Source organism: Cervus canadensis, chromosome 1 (genome assembly GCF_019320065.1).
Source record: "Cervus canadensis isolate Bull #8, Minnesota chromosome 1, ASM1932006v1, whole genome shotgun sequence".
In the NCBI taxonomy this organism is placed as follows: Eukaryota; Metazoa; Chordata; class Mammalia; order Artiodactyla; family Cervidae; genus Cervus; species Cervus canadensis.
In genome coordinates, this window is record NC_057386.1 from 552,711 (window position 1) to 575,035 (window position 22,325).

A 22,325-nucleotide genomic window follows, 5' to 3' on the forward strand; every position below is an offset into this window, starting at 1 on the left:
AGAACAAATAAGCTGGACAACAGTGCTGGCGCTGGAACACCAGGCTCGGTCTGGGTCTGATCAATACAATTAAAGCAAATTGGTGGTGAGATGGAGAAACACACAGCCCTCTGATTCCAGCACCGTCACCTCGTTCATCCGTATCTGTTATCCATCTGCCTTAGATACTTGGCCTGACGCCCTAAACTTTCCTTGATCCTCTTGTGCCGTCGTGTCTCTTCTTCACTACAGGAGAAGCTGGAGCTGTGACACTCACTCACTGGCTGACCGAATGCTGGCTGAGTGCTCACGATGTGCCAGGAACGGTGATAAATGCTGCAGGGACAAGCCCACCAAGAACCCCGGTCTCACCACACTCTCGTGTGGATGGGGACCCCTGCCCCCGCCCCCACGCCCTGAAACGAGATGGTGTCACAGAGAGTGGCGTGGCGCATTGAGGTGGACCTGGAGACCACAGGCAGCAGATGAATGTCCCTGGACCTCAGCGGGGAGGGGAGGTGGCCCAGAGAAGGAAGCCTTGCCGGCCACCTCCACTGCACAAGGCCGTTGCCCTCTCTGTGGCCCTGCCACGGGCAGCACGGCTCCCGGGGCATCTCTGTGCAGCTGCTTCATCCTCTGGGGCAGGTGTCCACGCACGGGCACCACGACCTCAGCCTCCACCCAGGACCCAGAGGGCGCATGGAGGAGTCAGTCCTGACAAGATGCGCGGGAGTCTCCTCTTAAAACGCACTCGAACGGCACTGCCATTCCCATCTGTGAAAACCCACATTTACTGCAGTGGCGTCTGGGGACTTGTTGGTCAGCTGAGAACAGTGCCTGGTGATGGAGAGAACTCAGCGTACTTGTAGGTCGGGACTCTCACACTTCAGCCCCAGAGGCAGCGGGGGCAGGCCAGCGGAGGCCACGCCCACTGCGGACCCTGCGGCGGGTCTGGGGTGATATCCGGGGGCTCCTGGAGCCTCCTCTGCCGGCTCGACCTCAGGGTTAGAGCCACAGCAAGCACACGGCAGCAACCACAAGCAGGTGGTAGGTGCCGGCTCAAACCCTACATTAATTTACTGGGTCCTACCAACAACCCGCGTCCCCTAGAAAGGGTGACCAGCCCATTTGTCTGGATTCACCCAACAGATCAGGTGTCAAATGTAATCTGTCCAAGGACAAGAGAGCTCACGCTGAGGTCCAGGAGAGACTGAGTCCAGACTCTAGCGCGAGCTCTGCTGTAAGTTCCACACTGAGCCCCCATGAGCTGCTCGAAACCCAGGGGGTGAGCACATCACCTCCATTTCACAGGAGAAGAGGGCCAAGGGTGGGGCATGTTCCCCCCTCAAGGCTAGTGAACAGGAAAACCGGCTCTCACGCTTTTTTCAGAGACCAGTCTGAACCCTCACCTCCAGCACTGGGAACCGTGATCTGCTGTGGAATAAGGTCTCTGCAGGCATGCTTAAGGATCTCGCAGGGGCCCCTAAGCCCAATGAGGGGTGTTCTCAGAAAGAAGAGGAGGCTCTGACAGGGCCTCAGGGGAGAAGGAGGTGTGAGGACAAAGGCAGAGACCTGAGTGATGCTCCACAGCACAGAAACTCCACAGCACAGGAGTTAAGAGCTGGGGGGAAGGAAGCCCCCCACCCCCCCACAGCCCCTCCCCGCCCTGCGCCCCACCCCCCCATCCCCCGTTCCCTACCCCTGCTTCCCGGCCCCTGCACAGCCTCTGCAGGGGGCCCGGCCCAGCTGACGCCTTGATTCTGGGCCTCCGGCCTCCAGAGCCTCCTTTCTAAGCCACGCGGTTGGCAGTGATGTTTTACAGCCATCCTAGGAAACCAGTGACCAGCTCACCTGGCAGATCTGCTTGACGCCAGGCCAGAACCAAGGGACAGGAAGATGTGGTGGGGGACTGGGGCCCAAACGTAGTGTTTTTTCCTTTCTGCCCACCCACAGCCTTCTGCTTTGAGCTCAACCCCAAACCAACCATAGAGGTTAGCAGCATGAAATGCCAGCACACTTAGAACATGTATCACCAGCTTCTTAGAATATTCTTACCTAACTCAAGCCTTTAGGCTGTGGGTCTTAATTTGATGACGCATACCTCTGCAATCTCAGAGTTACAATAACTTATTTTGGAGGAAAGACTATAATAGCTCCAGGCTTTTTTTTTCCCTTTCCCTGTTAAAAAGGCAAATCCATTTAAAAAAAAAAAAAAAAGAATGAAAAATACTCATCACCTAGAATCCTACTGCCTTAATAGAATTATTTCTCATTGAAAAAAACCACCTCTCAATTAAAATAATTTCCTCTGCTCCTAACCAGGCAAAGTGATTTTTTTGGGGGCGGGGGGCTCATTTAACTAAACATTAACCCAGGAGTTGTTTGATTTCCCTCAAGGATATGCAAGACCAGCACTATAATTCTTTAAGAATGTTTCCCTGAAGGAAACTAACCATTAACTGTGACTTCCTTCTGGGTGTCACCTCGAGGCTCACGGGAACGCGTTCATTCTGCAGAGACTTAACACCTTGTCATCCACCCTCATCCCAAGCAACTTGCTGTGTTTAGGAATCCCCAAGACAGAAAAAGATCAGCTCAAGATTCGGTGTCTGGAGCCATTAAGAATAAAACAACGTCACTCATATGTGGAATCTACTTTTTAAAAATGATATAAATGAACTTATTTACAAAACAGAAATAGACTTACAGATTTCAAAAACAACCTTATGGTTACCAAACAGTAAAAGGTGTGGTGGTGAGGGGGCATAAATTACGAGCTTGGGGTGAACATACACAAACCACTGTATATAAAATGGATAATCAGCAAGGACGTACTATACAGCACAGAGAACTGTACTTCATACTCTGCAATGACCTCTGTGGGAAAAGAATCTGAACAAGAACATATATACACACACACATATATATGGGCTTCCCAGTGGTGAAGAACACACCTGCCAATGCAGGAGACGCAGGTTTGATCCCAGGATCAGGAAGATCTCCTGGAGAAGGAAATGGCAACTCACTCCAGTATTCTTGCCTGGAGAATCCCATGGACAGAGGAGCCTGGGGAGTTATAGTCCGTGGGTCACAAAGAGTCAGACACGACTGAGCAGCTTAACAACATATGTGCGTGTGTGTGTACACACACATATAAAATGGGAAAACCAGCCCTCACACTGTTTTCAAAGATCAGTCTGCATCCTCACCTCCAGTTTTATATATATATGACTGAATCCCTTCGCTATATACCTGAAACTAATACAACATTTTAAATCAAATATACTCCAATAAAATTTTAAAAATAATAAATGAAAAATAAGTAAAACAATGAGATAGGACAGGAAATTGTCAAATCATATAGCAATACTCACGAGGTATTTCCCCCCAGTTCTCTCATCTAACACGTAACTCATCCAGTAGTCAGCTGTCTTCAGGCGTCCTTCCTGACTATCACCATCTCCATCTCACAGAAGATGAAACAGACCCAGAAACACAGCTCACCCAGAGACACAGAGGACGGGGCCAGGGCTCCGACATCACGCCGCCTGAGCCATCTAAAAGGATGTGATCAGCGTGCGCCCAGGATGCACATAAGCGCTTAAAACCTCTGGCTGATTCATGCTGGTGTATGGCAGAAACCAACACAGGACTGTAAAGCAATATCCTCCAATTAGAAATAAATAAAGTGAAAAAAAGTCATAGATCGAGTCCCTCTCACATATGGTTAATAGGGAAAAAAAGGTGGAATAATATTTTGTGAAGAGAGAACGTCACGTGAGTGTCACAGTTCAGGGCCCATAAACCTCTCTAATTGGAGCCCCTGGGCCTTGAGCCTCGTCTGCGGCCACATCTGCCCCGGACCATAGAGTTTAGAGGACACGGCAGAGATGAACTTCCCACTTATTTCTAGGAACATGTGATAAGCTGAGAATTACAGAAAAAATCAACACCCCAAATTTCACTCGAGACGTACATCCTCCTGCAAACCGTGTGAGTCCATCCATATGAAGTTCAAACACAGGCAAAGTTAAGCCAGCCCCGTGGGTGAGGAGCGCCGTCACCTTCCCGCGGGGGACAGAGAGTGGAGGGCTGGGGCAGGCGACATCGGCGGGCTCCGCTGCTGAAAGCCACTGAGCTGCATGCATGTGAAACGCTTGGTTCTGAAGATCAGCAGGAGTGAAAGTTGCTCAGTTGTGTCCGACTTTTTGCGACCCCATGGACTATATAGTCCATGGTATTCTCCAGGCCAGAATACTGGAGTAGGAAGCATTTCCCTTCTCCTCCCTTCTCCAGCGGGTCTTCCCAAACCAGGAATTGACCCAAGGTCTCCTGCGTTGGAGGAGGATTCTTTACCAGCTGAGCCACCAGGGAAGCCCCGAAGACAAGCAGAAGCTTATATAAATATATACAAGTGGGTGGCATTGCACATTTGGCTCTGCAGAAGCTGATGTGTTTGTTCTCAGACCTTTGAGGGGCCAAGAAGGCAGGGAGCCCTGGGGGTCCCAGCCCACACACTGTCCCATGGTCTCCGCAGACGACCAGGGTACGAAGGCCCACAGGGGAGACGGAAGGGTCAGCCCCTCCCCACCCCACCCTGCTGGCTCCCCGAGCACAGCAGAGCCCTGGGGTCCCAGCGCTCGGAGCGGGTTGCAGGAACACGGCTGGGGTGCGCTGGCCGGCCGTCAGGAAACCTTCTGACTCCTCAAGGATGTGAGGCTGCTCTGTCGTCTATTAAGGAAATGGAAATTTTAGCTTTAATAACAGACCGGGGTTCCCCACAAGGAACTGGCTTCATTCAGGGTCTAAGCTCAGAGTCATGCATGATGCTTGAACTGGTACAGTGGGCGCCTGGGGCCATGGCAGAGGGCGGGGACCACTGCTGTGGGGAGGGTGGGGGCTGGGGTCAACTTTGAACAACAAGGGGGAGTGGGGACTCAGCCGAAGAGCAGGCAGGGGTCACGGATGGAAAACATCCAAGAAGGACCATCACACAGGAGGGGGTGGGGCTCCGGCTGAACCAACCTAAAAGGATGCTTGCTGAAGGCAGGCCAGGACATCAGGGGCGTGGTGGAGGACGGGGTCTCCATCAGCTGTCGAGGATGATCAGACTCTGGCAAAGCTGACTCAGCCAGATTCAACAAAGGCCCTGATGATGGCGCCGAGGATGCAAAAGCAACCACCCCCAACCCTGGTCACCCCAGTCTCTGGGACGCTGACGGCCGGGTGTTCTGGGCCCAAGGGTCTTTCACCGTCCTTTAAACTCTCTGACTGCAGACTGCCAAGATCACGAGCCACTGCTCTCTGCAGAGGAACAATTCCCAGGTTTGTGGGGGCAGAAATGAGAGCAGGATGACCCCTCCACCCTTCATGACCACCTCCAAGCCCCGGAACCCAGCCCGGCCCCTCTGTCTGCCCCAATCCCCTCATTTGTACACGACAAGCTCAGCAATCAAATAAAATGAGATTTCGAGCCTGGTCAAGTTGTACATGGATATCAAACTTCCCTTGTCCTGTGGACAGCAGAAATGAAATTTCAGCATGAAAAAGGTCCTCAAGCACCATGCAAAAATCAATAGGGAGCAAATTGCATGAGGAATGAAGGGCCACAGGCTTTGGCACTTCAAAAGGCCTTTATTTCAAATGAGAGAGTGGCCCTGGATCACTCCAGCTCTCCCTTCATCTTAATGATATCTGTAAGTAGGGGCTTAAGTCTTTCTCATGCTTAAAATTAACTTCATGAGGCTGGAATCCAAGCTGCTCTGCACCTTGTCAATCACCACAGACGGTGGTGTGTAACTGAAAAGGAATACTAGTTCATCCCCCGTGCAAACATCCTTTATCAAGGTACGGCAATGATACATGAGAGATTGGCATCCTAGTGGTAACACTGGGTTGTGAGTGATTTTCCATGTTGTGACATGGTCTTCCTAGCCACCTTTGGACAAAGGTCTGTCTAGACAAAGCTATGGTTTTTCCAGTAGTCATGTACAGATGTGACAGTTGGACTATAAAGAAAGCTGAGTGCCAAAGAACCGATGCTTCTGAACCATGGTGTTGGAGGACTCTTGAGAGTTCCTTGGACTACAAGGAGATCCAACCAATCCATCCTAAAGGAAATCAGTCCGGAATATTCATTGGAAGGACTGATGCTGAAGCTGAAACTCCAATACTTTGGCCACCTGATTCGAAGGGCTGACTCATTGGAAAAGACCCTGATGCTGGGAGGGATTGGGGGCAAGAGAAGGGGATGACAGAGGATAAGATGGTTGGATGGCATCACCGACCCGATGGACATGAGTTTGAGCAAGCTCCAGGAGTTGGTGATGGACAGGGAGGCCTGGTGTGCTGCAGTCCATGGGGTCGCAAAGAGTCAGACATGACTGAGCAACTTTCACTTTCAGTTGCAACCCTATGCACTGTAGCCTGCCAGGCTCCTCGGTCCATAGGATTCTCCAGGCAAGAATATGGCAGTGGGGTAGCCATTCCCTTCCCCCGGGGATCTTCCCAACCCAGGGATCAAACTCATATCTTCTGCATTGCAGGTAGACTCTTTACCATCTGAACCACTAGGGAAGCCCCTACATTTTGCCAAATTCATCTCCAAAAAGGCCTTGTGAACTCACAGGCCACGGACAAGATGCAAGGTGTAGCTCATCTCCCTTATGGACCCAGGGCACTGTGATTTCATTAGTTTAATAAGGAGGGTCTTGTTTCACATGCTTTCTTACCCTCGGGTCCGTTTCTCTAGACGTTTATTTACAAGTGGTATTTCATCTTCTGAGAAGGTGGAATACTTCTGTGAGCGGGGTGTATGTGCTGGTGGGCGGCCACGGCCCTTTTAAATGAAAAATACTACCTAGGAGGCTAATATTAGCAAAGCATAAAGTCAAAGAGGAGAGTTATGTTTTGTTATAAATGCTCATAAACATTTTTCTAATAACCCATCCCCTGAAGTTTGAGTTACTTTTTATTTATTCTTCACATTTGACATTGTTAGAATTTTCTGTAATGAGCACCATTAAAAAAAAAAAAGACACTTTTCAGACACTGGGGAAAAAAGAAGGTTGTATTTAGACACTGCTTTTTTCTTTCTGTTCTAATAGATTGATGACCTAAGTGTCTCCAATGTCAGCAGAAGGGGAACAGATCAGGAGCTCTTGGGGGTATTAGAGATACAGTCTGAGATTCCAGGGTTGTTCTCTCTTTACTGGTTCAAAATGCCATATCTTCCACTTGTATAACGCCAGGGCATTTCAGAAGCATGGGCTCATCTGCCGATGGCAGAACTACGACACCACCTGACAACTGGTGAGCTCACCCTGGAAGAAGGCGTGGCGTGTGCATGTGCGTTAACGACCTTCTCATTTCCCAGTTACACCACTGGCTCAACTCTTAAGCCCCGTGTTTCTCTGTAAAATGTCTTGAGAGATTCATGGAAAAGTGCCTCTGCAGACAGGTTTTCCCCCAAACTCATAAAAACAACTGTGTACTTTTTAAAGCCAGCAGTCCTCAAAAGCTCTTCCAACATGGTGGGGAGGAAATGCCACACTTCAGGTCAGAATTTCGAGAACCTTGCTTCACGCCGGGTGTTTTCCCAAAGTCGTTATTCACATTTTTGAGTTACTCAAAGCACAATGCTTGTTCTGAAAACTCTAAATTCAACTGGAGCTTCATCTATCACACTAAGAGATATCAGGGGTTTAGCTGAGTCCAGGATTGCAGAAGGCTGGACCACAGGCTCTGACTTCCATGGGCTTGCATCCTCATCAGTGCTGAAGAGGTCGCTCCCCGCGGACACAGACGCCATGCCCCAGCACATGGAATGAACGGTCCCCACGCCGTAAAACATGGAGAAACGGCTACCCCAGCTCTCCACTCAGTCCAACAGCCTCTCCGAATCTCAAACAGACCTACCCCCCGACTCCCTGCATCAAACACAGCGACCTCCCTTTATCTGTCATATATACCAAGGTTCAGCGGAAGGGTTTATTTGCAGGAACGTGTGTCTGCTGCTAAACAACAATTCTAACCCCCCTGGCCTGGATCAATAGTCTACTTTCTGAGAGCAACAGTTTTCAAAGAATTCACTCAGGAAGGTTGTTCAATTAAAATGAAGTTGATTAAGCTGTGGGTTTTCTTCTCCTCAGTTAGATATATTTCTTCTGATCAATTTATTTGACTAACGGTTCCAAATTAGCTTTTTCTTTCATCAAAAAGAACATTCCAAGCATCGGTGATAAGAGTTAAACTGATTGTGCAGTGTGAAACTTCACTCCTAATGTGGCATAATGATTTGCTAACAGGCAAATAATTAAATTTAAACACATCTCTGTGGGTGTGGGTGTGTGTGTGTGTGTGTGTGTGTGTGTGTGTGTGTGTGTGTGTGTGTGTGTGTGTGTGTGTGTGTGTGTGTGTGTGTGTGTGTTCCGTCACTTCAGTTGCTTAGCTGCTTCAGTCGTGTCTGACTCTTTGCTACCCCATGGACTGTAGCCCGCCAGGCTCCTCTGTGCATGAGATTCTCCAGGCAAGAATACTGGAGTGGGTTGGCATGCTCTCCTCCAGGGGATCTTCCTGACCCAGGATCAAACTGGAGTCTTCTGTGTCTCCTGCATTGCAGGTAGATTCTTCACCGCTGAGCCACCTGGTGCGTCCTAAACACATCTACATATACTGACAAAAACTACTTTAAAAAAAGGGCATTCCCTGGTGGCCCCGGACTCTGTACAGTCACTGGCAGGGCCCAAGTTTTGACCCCTGGTCAAGGAAGCGCAGGGCTCCCCGGGAGGTGCAATGGTAAAGAATCCATCTGCAATGCAGGAGACACAAGAGACACAGGTGCAGTCCCTGGGTCTGGAAGATCCCCTGGATCTTCCATTGGAGAGAGCATGGCAACCCACTCCAGTAGTCTTGCCTGGAGAATCCCATGGACAGAGGAACCTGGCGGGCTATGGTCCATGGGGTCGCAAAGAGTCAGACATGACTGAAATGACTGAGCATGCACGCATGAAAGGAACTGAGATCCTATAAACTGTGAGGTGTGGCCAAAAAAAGGAAAAGAAATATAGAAGAGCCCCCCAAATTTCCTGAAGCAGCTCCTCTCCTGTGTATCCCGCCATCCCACGTGGTCTGCCAGTAACATGAAAACACAGAAATAAGTGCATGCGATGCTGCAATGTGACAGGGACTAGGGACAAGAGAATTCTACACATTAAAATTTCTCCAAAATTCCTCCACTGCATGGACTGTTTTTGACTGTGCTTTGGTTTTCACACTTCATGTGTCTACAGACTTTAATAAGGAAATTTAAGAAACACATGAGTGTGATTAGTGTGAGTGTGATTCACACTGGGACGTGTGAACTATGCAGCAGACGTATTAGCCCACCATCACAGTTTACAAACCATGTGCATGGTTCACCTCGCTTTATCTTCCCACAACCTCAGCGACGGGGCGTGAGTCCACGGGCAGCTCAACGGTCACTGTCTGAGATGGGGCTGGGGTACCCAGGAAAGCAGCTCCCCTCCCCCGTCAGGACTGGAGGTTGAAACTAGGACCAGGGATCCCGGCTTCCAGCCCAGAATCCATCCCATTGGATTCAGTGGGATGTCAATCGTGGCGAAAATTCAATTCCCACCAACCTGGTGGGAAAGTTTATGAGCTAAGTCCTCAGCTCCAACCAAGTGGCTCTATTAAGACATGCGTATCATTTTATTAACAAAAGGAAATGTGCCAAAACTAGAAAAGGATGGCGGGGGAGCCTGAAAGAAGAACTGAACCGTCTTTCTCAACCAGGTGTTTCGGCAATGTCACAATCTCGCTCTCCTTCCTAAGACACTAAGGAAGTCTGGGTCAGAAAGATCCCCGGAGTAGAAAATGGCAACCGACTCCAGTGTTCTTGCCTGGAGAAGTCCACGGAGAGAGGAGCCTTCAGTCACAGAGAGTCAGACACGACTGAGCGACTCAACAACAACAAAGGCAACAACAAGGCCGCCTGTGTGAGGGCATTCCTAAAACCAACCTCCTTTAATCACGAGCAACACATTCTCCACGTGCACACGTCATAACCCACAGCCCGACGCCCGTCCCGGGAGCCCCTCCTGGTATGTCCACACCCTGAGCCCCCCTCGCTGTGTCCACAGCTCGACCAACAGTCAGAACCCCGGGGCTTCTTCCCGGCAGCCACCCTCCCCCAAAAGCAGTATTGACGAGTTTTACCTTTTGTTCAACTTTACACATTGAGCTGGCCAAAAAATTCGTTCTGGTTTTTCGTAAGCTATTATGGAAAGTCCCGAACAAACTTTTAGGCCAACCCGACATGTGAAAGTGAAAGTGTTAGTCGCTCTTTGGGACCCCATGGACTATAGCCCGCCAGGCTCCTCTGTCCATGGGCTTCTCCAGGCAAGAAGACTGGAGTGGGCTGCCATGCTCTCATCCAGGGGATCTTCCCGACCCAGGGATCGAACCCGGGTCTCCAGCACTCCAGGCAGCTTCTTTACCATCTGAGTCACCAGGGAAACTCAACACATATGGAGTCATAAAATCGCATTTCTGTCACATGTAACAGGTTTTTCACACAACGTTACACACGGCTGCACCGCAGGGCAACACAAAGGGCACGGGGACACTGCCTGGGAGGAGCAGCTGGGCCGTTTCCGGTTCAGGAGCGCTGTGTCTAACGCCTGGCTTTTGGGACAGGTGGGTGCCTGGTTTTTCTGGGCAGGCCTCTAGGAGCAGGACTGCTGGGTCCCAGGTTTGCTACTGATGGGTTTCCAGAGTGGCTGCCCCAGCCCGGTACTGGGTGTTTCTTATTTTCTTTCTTATGAGAGGTACAGCTATCTTGTTACAGCTTCAGATTTGCACTCCCCTGATGATTACTGAGGTTCCCACATTTTTTCATGTTTATTGTGCAAATTTGTACCTTCTTATACAAAGTATGCAGATTCACTGCCTGTTTTACAGGGGACCGTCTTTTCGTGACTGTTCTGTAGGAGTTCTTTTCTTCTGGACGCAAGCCCTTCGGTACGTGCAGCATCTTCCCTCGTCCCCACCTTGCCTTTCCCTCTCTCAACGTCTTAATGAACAGAAGCGCTCAGTTTTACTGTGCTCCACTATGTGCATCTTCTCCTTTTTCTGGTCGGTGCTTTTCCTCCTCTGTTTAAACACATATTCTTCTCTGCCATTTCATTTTCTAGAACCTTCAGTTTTACAATTAGACCTACCATCTATCTGGAACTGGGTTTTGTGTTCAGTGGGACTCAGTGGAGCAGGATACTTTTTATACAGGGATTTTATATTGTCCCAGTCTCAATTAACAAAAAGACCACCCACCTCCCTCTCGCCCCGAGAAGACACAGCCTTAACATGAACATGTTGACTTTAAGCACACACAGAAAAAACTCTCAAAGACCCCAAGTTTTCACCTAAATATCCTTGAACAAGTCCTGTTGGGACATGGAAGCAGTAGCCCAAAGACGGAAGAAAAGCTTTGTTCTCAATTCTGCCGCTTCATACAAAGGTGTTCATTTCCCTGGCTGGTAAGTTTAGACAACAGAACATGAGGAAATGATTTTTAAATCATCTCAAAATGAAGAGATTATAATGTCATTTTGTACCACAAGGAACTCCTTGTGTATCTCAAAGTCCATTTCTTAAATTTCATTTAAAAAACATCCCTACTTCATTAACTTCCCAAAAGCTACTCCAAAAAACCTCACGTCTCGGGGAGCAGTGACTGGCTGGCTAAGTTAAAGATGATCAGACTTCTGCAGGGCAAGCCTTCCTGGTCTCTGATGCCCTCACAGAAAACATGCATTTCTGAGTGAGAGCCAGACTCCCATTCCTTAAACCCAGGTTCCTTTCTCACCTGCAACACCCAACAGCATCGCCCAGAACAAGCTCAGGAGCCCAGAGGGGAAAATGCTGACCTCTATGGAAAAGGAGACTCTGCATTTCTATTTTTTGAAAGTGAGTGAAAGTGTTAGTCACTCAGTCATGACTGACTCTTAGTAACCCCATGGACTCCTCTCTACGGATTTCCTAGGTAAGAATACTGGAGCTGATCACCGTTTCCTTCTCCAGGGGATCTTCCTGATCCAGGGATCAAACCCAGGACTCCTGCATTGCAGACAGGTTCTTCACCCTCTGAGCCACCAGGAAAGCCCTTCTATTTTTACATACAGCTCAATATGTTAACCTTTTCCTTTATGTTTAGTGCCTTTGTATGTTCTATTGGTAATTTTTTCCAGGAAACACGCAGACAACAGTCCTCGGTGACTCATCACTTTTCACCTTCCCCATCCACTGGCTCACTAAGACTGCTATCTCACCATCAAGGCGTGAACTCGGATTTTTGGACTTCCTCCCATCTGATGCCTGTTTCTAAGATATGAAGAGTTTCAAATATTTCTGAGATGAACATCACACTGAAACTTTCCAAATCACAGTGTACCTTGGCATCAAGTTCTCACGTGTCTAGTTCTGGGGTAACCTTTGACCCCACCCTGTAAGTGCTATTATGGAGGAGCCACTTTCCATTTCCCTGAAACCATGAGGAACAGAGGGCAGGGCAGGGAGAGGAGGCAGTCAGGTCCTGGGCTGGGGAAGGGGAGGAACCAAAACCTATCAACTGCCAGGTCCAACTGGCGGCTCAGCTGGTAAAGAATCTGCCGGCAACGCGGGAGGCTGGGTTCAATCCCTAGGTCAGGAAGATCCCTGGAGGAGGGCATGGGAACCCACTCCAGTATTCTTGCCTGGAGAATCCCAGACAGAGGAGCCTGGCTGCTGCAGTCCCTAGGGCTGCAAAGTCCACGGCTGAGCAACGGAGCACACAATCCCCCAGGGCATCCTGGCAGCTGGTGGAGAGCTGGTGCAAGGCCTGGCCCTAGGGCAGAGCAGCAGGTGGCCTGGTAGGACCTTTGCCCTCTTAGCGACCAAGAACCGCCTTTCTTCACATCGTCAATCTGGTAACTCACCAGCAGGGGCCAGTCTTGTGCACCATCCCAGCCACAGGCACTCTGGACCTTTCTGGAAGTTGTCCTGAGGCTGCACCAGGCCCAGCCCACCTGGTCTTTCAGTCACCACAGCGCCCTCTCCTGGTCTTTTCATTCGGTCACCACAGCGCCCCCTCCTGGTCTTTTCATTCGGTCACCACAGCGCCCTCTCCTGGTCTTTTCATTCGGTCACCACAGCGCCCCCTCCTGGTCTTTTCATTCGGTCACCACAGCGCCCCCTCCTGGTCTTTTCATTCGGTCACCACAGCGCCCCCTCCTGGTCTTTTCATTCGGTCACCACAGCACCCTCTCCTGTGTGCTCAAAACTGACATTTCATATTCTGAGAACGGAGCTGCCTACATGCATCCTGAATTTTTCACACTGCACAGAGGGGATGAGGACAGGAGTTCGGTGTCACCCACGCAGCCTCCTTACTCCTTGATACTGACCTACGACAGCAGAAAGGCTGGCCTTTTGCACATGTTACATGCCAGGTACAGTGTGGATTCCCACTCACAAGAGAAGATGGCTGTCGGCCGAGGAACTCAAGAGTCATCTCTAGCACCACAATTCGAAAGCAACAGTTCTTTGGTGCCCAGCCTTCTCTGTGGTCTGACTCTCACATCTGTAGGTTCCTCCCTGTCTCTTCATGGCTGACAGCTCTTTTTATCATCACTTGAGAGCTCTTTCTATCACTCAATAATAATCCATGTCTGGGTGGGTCACAGTTTATCCAGTCACCTGCTGAAGGACATTTTGGTTGCTTTCAAATTAAAAAAATAAAAAATTGGTTTCCTACAGATTTTATCCTTGATGTCCTGACCTGAGAAGGGCCATGAAAAACACCATTCTTTTTGCCCTACTGACTTGGGTCTGAAGAATACAGACTCTGGGGCTGTGCCAGCCAGTTTAAGAGCTGCGGGCAGGTCCTGTGATGCTGGGGCACTTGGGTGTGGCTGGTCTGAAAGGATATGTGTGTGATGTCTGTGAAAAATACACATCAGATTTCAAAGATGTCTCGTAAACAAGAACATGAAGCATCATTAATAGTTTAACATGGATTATCGAGGAAATGACAGTTTTTCAAATATACTAGATTAAATAAAGTATATTAACATTGTACCAGTTTCTTATTTTTGAAATGTGCCTACTAGAATAATGTAAATTATCTATGTGGCTCATGTTGCATTTGTACTGAGCAGGTCTGTTAGAAAAATTATGCTTGTCTACCATGCGCCTTCAAGGGTGTCGCTCAACTGGTATTTATTGGGTGCCTATTGTATGTCATGCACTGTACAAATACTTGAGATAAGTTAGTGACTTAAAGAAACAAAGACCCACGACTTTGTCGGTTTTAGCACATTTAGGTTTGAATATAATCGAATTCAAGAATGTCAAGTCAAGGCCCTTGGACTGCAAGGAGGTCAAACCAGTCAATCCTAAAGAAAACTGACCCTGAATATTCACTGGAGGACTGATGCTGAAACTCCAATACTCTGACCACCTGATGTGCAGAGCAAACTCACTGGAAAAGATCCCGATGCTGGGAAAGACTGAGTGCGTGAGAAGGAGTGGCGACAGAGGGCGGGATGGTTGGATGACGTCACCGACTCAGTGGATGTGAGTTTAAGCAAACGCCGGGAGACGGTGAAGGACAGGGAACGCTGGTGTGCTGCAGTGCATGGGGCCACAAAGAGTTGGACATGATTTAGTGACTGAACAACAATCAGGTGAAAGAAGCCAATCTGAAAAGGCTAATGACTGCCTGATTCCAAATATGAGACTTTTCAGAAAAGGCAAAACTATGGAGACAATAAAAAGAACAGTGGGTTCCAGGGGTTAAGGGAAGAGAGGGGAGCAGGTGCACAGAGGACGTCCGGGGTGGTGAGAACACTGCAGGACAGCGAGGATGGACACAGACGTCCGGGGCGGTGAGAACACTGCAGGACAGCGAGGATGGACACAGACGTCCGGGGCGGTGAGAACACTGCAGGACAGTGAGGATGGACACAGACGTCCGGGGCGGTGAGAACACTGCAGGACAGTGAGGATGGACACAGACGTCCGGGGCGGTGAGAACACTGCAGGACAGCGAGGATGGACACAGACGTCCGGGGCGGTGAGAACACTGCAGGACAGTGAGGATGGACACAGACGTCCGGGGCGGTGAGAACACTGCAGGACAGCGAGGATGGACACATGCGAGTCAACTTTCGTCACAGCCCACAGACTGATACAACACACGGACGGAAACCCTGAGGTACATTGCGAACCTCAGTCAACACAACAACAACATATCAACATTGGCTCGATTATAACAGATACACCGCACCGTGAAGGGTGTTAAGAACGGAGGAAACAGTGCGAAGGGGGTGGTAATATGGAAACTACCTCCCAACTTTCCTGCAAACCTGAGAACACTGCTCCTAACATAGCCAAACAATTTTTAAAAAGCGTACAGTGTGAAGGAGCTACTACAGTAGGTGGACTCACCAGAAACCATGGGGAAGAAATCATCATTCCATCCTGAACCAAAGAAAAAACAGTCCTTCTGTCACAGCCTCCCTGAGCTGACTCGTGGGCACTCGCTCCACCCCAGAGACCAGGCATCCAGGACGGACATGGCATCGCCCACCTGACTCGCAGGCAGCGGAATCCCAGGTAAGTCTTGCCTCCTGGCTTGTTCCCAGCAGTGTGCTGTGGACAGCTAACTGTTCTCTGTCCTCATTTTGGTCACCTCCAAAAACAGGGCTAATGCTGGGGCTTCCCAAGTGGTTTGGTCCTGCTAATGCAGGAGACAGAAGAGATGCAGGTTCAATCCCTGGGTCGGGAAGATCCCCTGGAGAAGGGCTCAGCAACCCACTCCAGTACGCTTGCCTGGAGAATCCCATGGACAGAGGAGCCTGGAGGACTACAGTCCATGGGGTCACACAGAGTCAGACATGACTGAAGTGACTGAGCATGCAATAAACCTTTTGAGGTTGTTCCATTTAGAGCATTTCTCACAGGACGGAACATACACTAAGTTTAAAAAAAAATATTTCACACACACTGGAGTATCTGTGAACACCGGCTGGTGGACACAAAAGACCCGTGGGCCCTAGAAGAAGCCGGGTGCCTTGCTGGGGCGGGGTGACCCAGACCGGTGGCGGCTTTCCCTCTGTTTGTCTCCATCACGCCCTGGGTCCCTCCCAGGTGGCCCTGAATGTACCTGAGAAATGGCTGCTTCTCTCGTACACCTTTAAGCAAGAGGTAGCGCCAGGCTGCCAGGCTGCCAAAAACACTGCAGAGTTTGCCAACATCTCCAGGGTGGAGCCTTCCCGAACCAGGCAGAGAAGACCTGAAGATATACCTACTCTTTCACCGTTGTCTTCCTGGTGATTTTTTTTTTTTTTTACTGTGGTAAAACACATAACCATTTAAACCGTTTCCAAGTGTCCAGGGCAGTGGGGTAAGTACCCTCGCCGTGCACGGCGTTAAGTACGCTGTGTGCAACCACTGCCACCAACCACTCCCAGAACGCTGTCACCGCCCCAGCTGAGACTCTAACACCAAGTTCACGCGACGTCTTTGCGACCCTCCCCCCAGGCCCCCAGGCGTCACTGCTGGACTTTGTGTCTGTGGATCTGGCTGCTCTGGAGACCTCAGGGAAATAAAATCATACACTAGTTGCCCTTTTGTGACTGGCTTTTCACTTAGCACGGCATCTTCAAGGCTCCTCTGTGTTACAGCATGTGTCAAACCTGCCCGTTTTTTGGCTGCACGATGTGACATGTGGGCTCTTAGTTCCTCAGCAAGGAATCAAACCCAGGGCCCTGCAACGGGAGCTCAGAGTCTTAACCCCTGAGCCACCAGGGAGTTCCCAGAATTTGCTTCCTTTTTAAGGCTAAATACTACTCCACCATGTGGACCACATCTCACTTCTCTATGCATCTGTTGATGGACACTTGGGCTGCTCCCACCTTGTATCTGTTGTCACTGATGCTGCCAAGAACACGGGTGTGCAAACATCTTTTCAAGACCCTGGTTCTCTTCTGTTTAGTTTTGCAATATAAATATCAATTTATCAATACATTTGCATTATTTCTTTTTAGATTCCACATATAAAGGATGTCATGTGATAACTTCTCCTCTGTCTTACTTCACTCACTATGACTCTTTTGACTCTACACTCAGATATGGAGTTGCTGGCTCACACACCTTATTTCTGAGAGAAGGATCATCCCCGGATGTGGAAATGACACACCCTGATTGATACTATAAAGTCGAGGACTCCCTCTCTTCTGATTAGAGACCGTACATTCTCGGTCACACAGGTAAAGCTGTTGCCCTGCCTCAAGGGTGACACGCAGCTCTCCTCTGCCTGTTGCCCTGTGATGTTTATAACTCAAAGTAGCATTGGGCTCTTTTGAGTTCAGCCGACACACTGACAAGGAAGCCGGATTTCTTCATTAAAACGGGCTAATGAATTCTGTACTCAAGAATTTAAACTCCGACTCGGTTGGTAAACATGAGATCTCCTGACTGAATTAAAAAGCATGTGAAAATGCTCTTTGTGAACATCTACCCTGCTCCTGCTCTATCAGACTAATCTCACCAGACTAATTTAACAGGCTTCAGCATCGTTTAAAACGATACGTTTTGAGGGAGACAGTAGCTCTCCACAGGCCCACTTCTCAGGCAGTTGCCTTGTTAGGACTTTGAAACCCAACAGGCTTTGGTTGAATCCATATTTCCTTTTTTAAAAAAAACCTCATGGCTGCGCTGGGTCTTTGCTGGTGCACGTGGGCCTTCTGCACTGCGCAGAGCGCGCAGCTCCCCAGCTGTGGGCGGGGCTTCTCCCCAGCTGTAGGCGGGCTTCTCACCAGCTGTGGGCGGGCTTCTCCCCGGCTGTGGGCGGGGCTTCTCCCCGGCTGTGGGCGGGGTTTCTCCCCAGCTGTGGGCGGGCTTCTCCCCAGCTGTGGGCGGGCTGCTCCCCAGCTGTGGGCGGGGCTTCTCCCCGGCTGTGGGCGGGGCTTCTCCCCAGCTGTGGGCGGGGTTTCTCCCCAGCTGTGGGCGGGCTTCTCCCCAGCTGTGGGCGGGGTTTCTCCCCAGCTGTGGGCGGGCTTCTCCCCAGCTGTGGGCGGGGTTTCTCCCCAGCTGTGGGCGGGCTTCTCCCCAGCTGTGGGCGGGCTGCTCCCCAGCTGTGGGCGGGGCTGCTCCCTAGCTGTAGGCAGGCTTCTCCCCAGCTGTGGGCGGGCTTCTCCCCAGCTGTGGGCGGGGCTTCTCCCTGGCTGTGGGCCGGCTTCTTCCGGGGGAGGCTTCTCTCCTTGCAGAGCACAGGCTCGAGGGCTGGGGCTTCGGCAGGTGTGGCTCCCGGGCTCAGCTGCTCCACATTACGTGGGATCCTCCCGGACCAGGGACTGAACCCGGGTCCCCTGCACTGGCAGCCAGATTTTTAACTGCTTGACCACCAGGAACGTCCTGAATTCATATTTTAATGAGATAACTTGCAGGGAAGATCTGAAAGGGGTGGAGCTGAGCAGAGGAGAAGGCAGAATCCTGTGGGGTGACAGCTGGCAATCTCTGCGGACCTATGACGGGCCCCCTTGAAGGCCCAGGTCACCCGGACCCCAAACCCGCCTCCTCTCAGGCCCCAGCTTCTCAGCCAAGCTGCCCAGCAGAATTACCTACGAGCCTTGAAAGCCTCTAAGGCCTGGCACCAACCCAGACCACATGAAAGAAAAACACCAGAGGTGGGCCTGGCATATTTTTAAATTCTACAAAGTGATTTGAACGTACAGCCTAAACTTAAAAACCAGAGCCGGGAGGAGGTACGGACTTCCTCTGAATGGGGGTACACAGCCTGCAAACCGCTGTTCTGTACAGCATCTCCTTGGACTCTCAGCATTTCCAGGCAGCAGATGGACTCATGCTGTTGCTCCTATTTCACAGATGCGTAAACAAGGATTCTAGGAGGTCGGGTGACATGCCCAGGGTCACATAGGGCACTCGGGGTTGCAAACCCCCAGCCCCGGTCTCCCCACTACACTGAGCTGCTTCACAACTCGGGGAAGCTTCTGCAAACACCAAATATGCCTAAACAAAAACAAAAACAAAAAACCCTGACGGGCCTGAAACACAGACAACCTTTTATATTTCTCTGAGCCTGACGAGCAATGACTATGGAATGTTCCCAATGTTTCAGAGAAATGGCATCAATTTCCGCTTGGATTTTACATTTTAAATGGCATTCTCATTTGCTCATTTTCTTGATTTCCTCCGGGCCCAGCCAAGGCTTCCTGACCCTTTCTCTACATCCTGGATTTGACACCACGCACCTCTCCTGGGCATTCACAAATGCCCGCTTCGCGTCTCCGGAGGCGGAATCAGCCCTGCACCACGCCTGCCTTCCAGCTCTTCAAGCGCAAACGACCGATTTGCTGTGTTTGGGGGCACATCCTCCTCAATAACAGCCAACGCCCTAAATTAAACCTTCCGCTGCTGATCTGAACAGGGGTCATTCACTGTGACACCCTCACCGCCCTCCTTCAGAGCCCCCAGCTCCGCGCCCCCGGGCTCCTCGGGCCGTCCTACAGTCCAGGGATTATTAAAAGGAAAGGAGGGAATGACACTGAGAAACGCCGTCCATAGTGAATCCCCAAATCTCTCTGCCCCGGCGGCCGGGACTCATTAGACCTGAAGCTGCTCGGCTTCTCACGGAGAGACCAGAGCCCAATTACCACGCTCTGCGCTCAGTGGAATGAGCCGGGTTCCACCAACATTTCACTTTTAAGCTGTTTACTTGAAACAGTCCTGGGGTTCTAACTGGCTTAATCCTTAACTAAATTAATTCCGAAAGGATTTTTAAAATATTACATGCGAGAAGGAGTTCACGAAGATTTCCCAAAGCATCAACACAAAATTCTCAGGAAAAGAAGGTAAGGGCGCTTCCGCCCAGGGCTTCTCGGCAGCTGTGCCCGCATCTCCCCGCGGATCTGGGCTGAATCCCCCCCACCTCTCTGATCTCAGCTTCCCTAGCTCCTAGGCGGGGCTGCTAAGGATCCGCCCCCACAGACAGTCTGACGCCAGGGCTCCTTTGCCCAAGGCTTCCAGTACAAGAGCTGTAATGGGTCCAGAGGTGAGGGTCCCTGAGCTGGTCCCCCAGAGCCCAGAGGGATGGCGCGGGTCAAGGGTGAGGTTAAGGGGGCAGGGAGCCGCTCCAGCACCGAGTCCGTCCCGGTGCCCAGCTTCCTGGCACTGCCCCGCCTCTCCCGTCTGCAGGGATCCATCCACCTGCCTCTAGTAAGAAGCTTTGGACACAGAGAGTGGGTCCAGCTGGAGCCATCCCTGTCATGACCCCCAAGGGACCACCTGGGACTGTGCTGCCATCACAGGGGGGCCTTTACCCTCATCGTCCCGCCAGCGCCTGCGGTCACCCCACTGCGGCCCCACCCCCGCCGGCACCCCCAAGTCAGAAGGAAGGCCCAACCCCGGCAGAGCTGTGCCCCCACCCCAGGACGAAGGCGCTCTTGCCTCCCACCAGCGCACGTGGCTTTGTGCCCTGCGGCATGTGGCACGGCTCCCTTCAGCGTGTTTGTCTGCAGACGTCTTCACTGTCGTCTCGCCACTGCACCAGCCATACCCAACCCTTTGGCAGCAGGGCCCGGTGGTGTGGAAGACAATTCTTCCACAGACAGTGGGCGTGGAGAGGGGTTTCGGGGTGGCTCAAGCATATTACCTTTACTGTGCACTTTATTTCTGTCATTGCTCCATCTGCTCCACCTCAGACCGTCAGACCTTAGATCCCGGAGACTGGGGACCCCTGACCTGGACCATGGCCGCAGGAAGGGAATGTCTGCTCATGCCCTTCACCATCTTCAGGGTGCCTGACATGCAGCTTCTGTCAGATAAAACACCCGGGGCCTGAACCCAGCACCAACCAAACTCACAACCATGCGCCTGGGCTCTGAAGCCAGCAGGGAGGGCCCTGCCGTGTTCATGGGGACGCTGGGTGCACAGCTGTCCTGGGTGAGGTCTTCAAACCCTGAACATCTCAGGGTCCAGCAGCCGTGGGCTTCATGCTGAGTCGGTAGCTGCACCCTGAGGGCCCCGACATGGGCGGATGCGTGTGCCCACTGAGGCACTCAGACCGCATAGGGCCAGTGGCCTCACCTGCTCAGATGGGCCACGGGATCCCATCCTTCTGACTGCAAGGGAGAAAGATAAAACACCCACAAAACACAGGTGGTGGGATCGCAGGAACAATGGAGTGAAATGATCCGGCGTACCGTAGGTGCACAAACCAGCATCCAGACTGCTTTCTATTTTTTCTGGCCACATCTTGAGCACTCAGGATCTTAGTTCCCTGACCAGGGATCGAACCTGTGCCCCCTGCACTGGGAGCACAGTCCAACAATGTATTAGTTTCTATTGTACAGCAGAGTGAATCAGCCATATATTCCCAAAGAAAGGCAATGCCAAAAAATGCTCAAACTACCACACAATTGCACTCATCTCACGCGCTACTAAAGTAATGCTCAAAATTCTCCAAGCCAGGCTTCAACAGTACGTGAACCGTGAACTTCCAGATGTTCAGGCTGGATTTAGAAAAGGCAGAGGAACCAGAGATCAAATTGCCAACATCTGTTGGATCATCAAAAAAGTTAGAGAGTTCCAGAAAAACTACTGTTTTATTGACTATGCCAAAGCCTTTGACTGTGTGGACCACAACAAACTCTGGAAAATTCATCAAGAGATGGGAATACTGGACTACCTGACCTGCCTGTTGAGAAATCTGTATGCAGGTCAGGAAGCAACAATTACAACTGGACATGGAACAACAGACTGGTTCCAAATCAGGAAAGGAGTACGTCAAGGCTGTATATTGTCACCCTGCTTATTTAACTGATATGCAGAGTACATCATGAGAAACGCTGGATGAAGCACAAGCTGGAATCAAAATTGCTCGGAGAAATATCAATAACCTCAGATATGCAGATGACACCACTCTTATGGCAGAAAGTGAAGAGGAACTAAAGAGCCTCTTGATGGAAGTGAAAGAAGAGAGTGAAAAAGTTGGCTTAAAACAACATTCAGAAAACTGAGATCATGGCATCTGGTCCTATCACTTCACGGCAAATAGATGGGTGGGGAAACAGTGGAAACAGTGACAGATTTTATTTTGGGGCTCCAAAATCACTGCAGATGGTGATTGCAGCAATGAAATTAAAACGCTCTTGCTCCTTGGAAGGAAAGTTATGACCAACCTAGACAGCATATTAAAAAGCAGACACATTACTTTGCCAACAAAGGTCCATCTAGTCAAGGCTATGGTTTTTCCAGTGGTCATGTATGGATGTGAGAGTTGGACT